This window comes from Artibeus jamaicensis, unplaced genomic scaffold (assembly GCF_021234435.1).
Source record: "Artibeus jamaicensis isolate MK-2021 breed Jamaican fruit bat unplaced genomic scaffold, CSHL_Jam_final contig_466, whole genome shotgun sequence".
Classification (NCBI taxonomy): Eukaryota; Metazoa; Chordata; class Mammalia; order Chiroptera; family Phyllostomidae; genus Artibeus; species Artibeus jamaicensis.
This window is the reverse complement of record NW_026521844.1, coordinates 17,917,422-17,923,242: the sequence shown is the minus strand read 5'-3', so window position 1 is coordinate 17,923,242 and position 5,821 is coordinate 17,917,422.

Genomic DNA, 5,821 nt, shown 5'->3' with positions numbered 1-5,821 from the left:
TTGTGTTGTTGCTCAAATACATCAAATTTGCTTGCACTGGTAAATGCATAATGAAAATTGAAATGATATGGAAGAATGTAATTCAGTTTATAAAATTTCATCTTGTTTTTCATCTCAAGAATATTGCATTGTTATTTATCTTCTCTGTGTGTGTTTCATTTCTCAATCAAATTAGTTAGCTTTTTAGGACAGAAACTGGGTCCTTATGCTATTTTGATCCCCTGTATCTATACCAGCCTCTTACTAAAATATAGTGACAATCAAAATCAGGAACTTATTGCATAAAATATGGCACAGTGCACCTAAACTGTCCATGATATTTAGGTAGTGATGCCTTGTTATGGGTAATGTCCACCCAAAATTCAGAATTTGAAGTCCTATCCCCCTGTATTTCAGAATGTGACTTTATTTGCATATAGAATTACTACAGAAAAAATCTAGTTAAAATGAGGCTATTAGGTTGTGTCCTAATGCAGTAGGACTGGTATCCTCATAAAAGGTAGAGATTTGGACACAGAGGTACACGTAGAATGAAGTCAGTGTGAAGAGACACAGGGAGAAGACAGCTGCCTCCAACCCAAGGAGAGAGGCCTGGGATAACCACAACCATGTGATAGAAACAAGCCTGATAACACCCTGAGTTTAGACATTTAGTGTCCAGAACTATAAGACAATACACTTTTGTTGTTTAAGCCAAATGATCTATAAGTTATATGTTATTATGGTAGCCTGAGCAAAGTAATACACAATTTTAAGAAAATGCTTTTCTTTAAAAAATGCTCAGTGTCATTTGTTACATGTGGAGAGTTTTGTTTTGTCTCTGAACCCATTGGTGATAATGACAATGATAAACACAAATTAGGCCAGTTCTGCATCCTCTTATGAGGCCTCCACCTTCTCTCTGATGTCCTACAGGTGTCTAGAAGAGAGGTAATAAAATTACTTCTAAACTCAAGTCTTTCTCATCTAAGAAAGAAGGTGGGGACTAGTATGGTTATTTTTTTTCAATTTGTATTGCATTTCTTTTTCTAAGAATCCATTTCAAGTACAGGGACAGCTTTTTGGAAAATAGATGGGACAAGTATTTTTAAGTAACAGCAAATGTTACTTGAGTCTGCGTGGGTATTGTCTCTGTGTGGTCTTCTGCATGATGACACAGTGGTGAGTAAAACCTGTTACTTACTCAGGTGGTAACCTGGACCAAGCTGTAGTTAATCAGGCCTTGGATGAGTAAATGGGAGGTCATAATGTGACCACCTATTTCAGGTAGCTCTGAGCCACAATAATGGGGCCACAGTTGTGACATTTTGGTTGGAACACAGTGTGATTTTACTTTTGTTCAAGATTCCAAAGATACCTCTTTCCTCCTCTCTTCCTTTTGTGCAGTGAAAATCTACTAAATGCCGTACAAATTTATGTTTGAGCTGGGTAAGGACATGTTGAATGAGTACATGTGAAAGTACATGTGGAAATTCCTGAGGCTAATTTTATTATCATATTCAGAGAATAATTACTAGTCTAGTTATATTTAAAGGCACGGAGAACAGTATTTTTTCTATGTAATTCTAAGTATCACTTTACTCACTAGTTTTTTAAGGAAAGAAAATTGTGAGAAATTCAAAGCTTGCGGGATCCCAGAGAAAATGACACAAATTCTTTTTGCCTGAGATTGCCTAATCACCAGGTTTTAGTAAGGAAAGGCATATTATTGTAATTTTTCAAATAAACAAAGTCATGTGTGTGTGCATATTGTATGCTGTGAGAATGATGGAGAAACTCACTTGATTGTGATTCTAGAAATTGCTTTAGTTTTCTTTGAGGAAAATGAGGGCAATGGGTGAGCAGGCATCAGTACGAGAATGGAAAGTACGCTCTAGTGCAAGGACACTGAGCTGTATGTGTGGGGGTAGAAATGTATTCAACTAGAAGACATATTCTCCATTCTTCAGTTCTGTTTTTATTTAATAAAAGTCTTTGCTATGGCTAAGACAATAAAATAAATCTGTCACTCCTGCTGCGACTTTTTGGATGAGCTACTTTAAAAATCCTATTCTTTAGAACCTATAGTTAAGCATGAAATGTGGTAATTAGATTTCATAGGAAGATGTTGTAAAGAATGAGATGATATAAAACACAGATTCTTAAGAAGAAAATTATTGGAATAGGTTTCTGTATACATCTGGGTAACTCTTTTCACCTGATTTTAAACTTTATGTACATGAATAATTAACTAAGAAACTGTGATGTGTAAGATTTGTTTTTAGAGGGAAAAGAGTTGTGTTCAATTCTGACTGTTAAAAAATGCTTACAATGCCAAGTCAAATAAGGAGCAAGGATTAATCTTGGATGAGATAAAAGAGTGTTTGGAAGAATTTATAGTTCACTTTACCTTTGCAGAGGTGAGAACAAGACTGGAACTCCCAGCCTCTTGGCAGGCTGCACACATACTAGCATGATAGAGTGAGCTTTCCGGACCTTGGCCAGTCCCTAGCTGTCTGGGTTTGGACAAAATATTTAACTTTTCTGAGCCCCATTTCCCTCAGTTGTAGAAAGGGGGTAATACTGCCCAATCCACACGCAAGTGACACAGTGGAATCACATAGCTGTTTGTGGGTGCTCTGGGTCTCGCATCTGTGGTGGAAAGCATCTGGACAGAATGAGAAGGAAAGCAATGGACCGGTTCCTTCTGAGAATGCTATGTTTAAACCCGGGCAAACCTTTTCTGGTTGACTCTGTTACCCAGAAGACTACTGTCCAGCGAGCATCCTTGCTCACAGAACACTTGATTGTGAAGTTTCCTTAAGCAAGCCCTTACGTAGAAGATAAAAAAGCAAGGATTCTATTTTACTCCTGCTGAATCCACATTAAAAATGACTCTTTTATTTTGCCTATATTTTATATAGGACTCTACTTTCTGTTAAAATAGTAAACGTTGGGAAGTCAGAAGCTTGCTTTGTGAAATGTTATTTTGGTATCGTATAGTCTCTGATAAAAATGCTGTCTTTCAGGAACACAACTAGGTCTAATTCAAGAGATGAAAGGCAGATCTCGGCCAGAAAATGGCCATTTAAACAGTGTAATGCATTTTAGTCTTTCACATTAGGGTGGTTCTTGAAACATCAAAGTCTGAGAAAACCCTAAGAGGCAAGTTTTAGATAAAATGTATGTCTGGAAGAATGATTTATTTCTGATATATTTAATTGTATAAACAAATGTTATTTCTTCTAAAGTGGAAACTTCCAGTTCTAAAAAAAGTCTTTCTCCCCCACCACACCCTACCCTCTTTTGTTTGATTTTTCCTCTAATAGTATTTTTGCAATTTAATCAAGTTTCAGCCATTTCATGAACAGAAAGAAACCAGCCAGCGCAAGTAAATTTATGACTTGGTTCTTATTCCATCACTCATTAGCTTCCATTTGATTGTCTTTAGCCCTTCTCAGATTCCAGCAGGTGGGTAGGCTGCCCAGGGGAACAGAGTTTGGAATTTGTAGACGTTGGCTGTATGGGAGTTGCTGAAGAACGCATCTCTTACAAAATGGATTGTGCGGCCATGTCCTTACTCACCTCTAGGCATAATTTGTGTATTTACTCAGGAATATGAAAAAGAAGAGAGGCTTTTGAATTTTTTCATCATTAGAGTGGTTCAAGTTACTATTTTTAAAAGCCATTTATGTAAATCTTCGAATAGCTACAATACAACTTTTGTTTTAGAAAAAATGACAAGCATCTCTCACTTAGATTGGGATGGCTGCAGGGTTACTTGTAATCACCTGTTCCAAGCTTCTGGAGTAAATGACAAGAATGGGCCCAGAAGGCTGAGTGACTGGCACAGGGCCTGCAACTAGCCAGTGACAGAGCTGAAACCCAGACCTGGCAGCCTCACTTCAGTGTTCTCTCCTGTGAGCCATTGCATCTCAGAGTGGGCATTTCACAGGAAAATTCACATTATTTGGAGAAAAAATGCAAAGTCTGATGTGTCTTGGGGAAACAATGTCATTCCCGAGTTAGGGAAGTACAAAGGAGGCTTGGCTCTGGGCTTTTTTTAAAGTCAGCCCTGTCGTTCATTGTTCTTCAAAGCCTCAGTTCCATACCTAGCACAGGCCAGGTCTGTGTTAGGCCTTGAGGAGTCCAAGGTGAGCAAGACATGTGGGGACAGCAAGGAGCTCATAACTCAGCACTAGCCTCTAACTACCCTTCCTCCTACATTCAGGTGGAGGAAGAAATATTGAAACCTTTCATTATATTTGTTTCCTGAAAAGTAATAAATATAGATTTATGAAAAAGTTAGCATACACATCAAAATAGTCATATAAATGATTTATAAAATAATATACTTACATTGGAGATATATATACAGGGTTTTTTTTTACTAATAGGGATGTGTGACCAAAAATGTTTGGAGGTACTCTATTCTAAGAGCAACAGATAAGCATAATGTGTTTGGACAGTGGAGTGGGGGAGATATCTTTCATTAACTGATTTTAATATTATAAAGGATTGATTCTCAGATTGACAAGGGGGATTTTCCATAATAAGGCATATCATTTATATATATATATATATATATATATATATATATATATATATATATATATATATTTTTAAGGGTAGAGTATAGTTTGAAAAAAGTGGTGGTTTGTCCTATTGCTTCAACCCAGTTATAAAATTTATACTTAATATTTAATATAGCTATGGGATTGGGTGGCGAGACCTTGTGTTTATGATTGACAGTCATTGAACAAAAAATAATAAGAAAGAGCTATTAAGTGAGACTTAAAGCAAAAAAATGAAATTTGGAGTCAGTCACTAGGTGTTTACATCTCTGTGGCAACCGTGGTCCAGTGCTTTAAACTGAACTCAGTTCCTTCCACTGCCAAGTGGACATGACGGTGACAGTGTGTGGTGAGAATGGAAGGGAAACAGCATCTGCACCTGTCCATACAGTACCTGATGAAGCCCGAAGAGGCAAGAAATATTCGTATTCTTCTTTTGAAATGAGACATCTTAAGGGTTAAATACCCGTCTTAATGTTAAAGTTGGCTCCTAAAGATTAGAGTTCCATCTGTGCCCTTCAGTTCTTTATGAGGGATTTTTTCGTTGCCTCCACTTTCTAACTGTGCCTGTGGACGTTTTGCTAAGATCTTCACATTTGTTCCATAAAGAAGTACACAAAGACATGAGGCAGCATTGTGGTGAGACACGACATTCTATTATGGGTTTATAAACAAGCTGGGAGATTAGTGAGACAAGGAAGAAAAAAGGCAAGTCAGGGCATGAAAAGAAATTAATTGTACAACATCCTCGCCTTCTATACTGGGGCTTGAGATATTCATATTTTCAAAGAACTCTCCGACAAGCAGGGCTGAAGATGGCTAACGTGCTGGATGATAAATTATTTAGTGAGGGCAAAGATAAGAAAGGAGATTTAAAGACTCCCAGAACATACTAAATAGATGAGATAATTGTGGAACAAACATAGTTAACTGAGCAACATAACAGAAGGTGACATTCGCTATAGGGTAGTGTGAAGAAGGACACACGCACATTAAGAATAAGATGTAAATTACTTACACATTGTATACTCCTAATTGATTGTAAAACCTCTCAGGGAAATGAACTAACAGATACTGTGGGTCAGTTGAAGAAGCTGCTTTCCGTACATGAAAACTTCCATAGGTTTAAAAAGCATTTTCTTATTAAGAGCATTACCTTAATTCTTAAAAAAATATGTTTGCATTCAATGTGGAACATTGCAAGGAAAAAGGGAAAAATCTTGGAAACAGGAGCGGAGCTGGGGTAGAGGAAGTAGGAAGACCCAGAG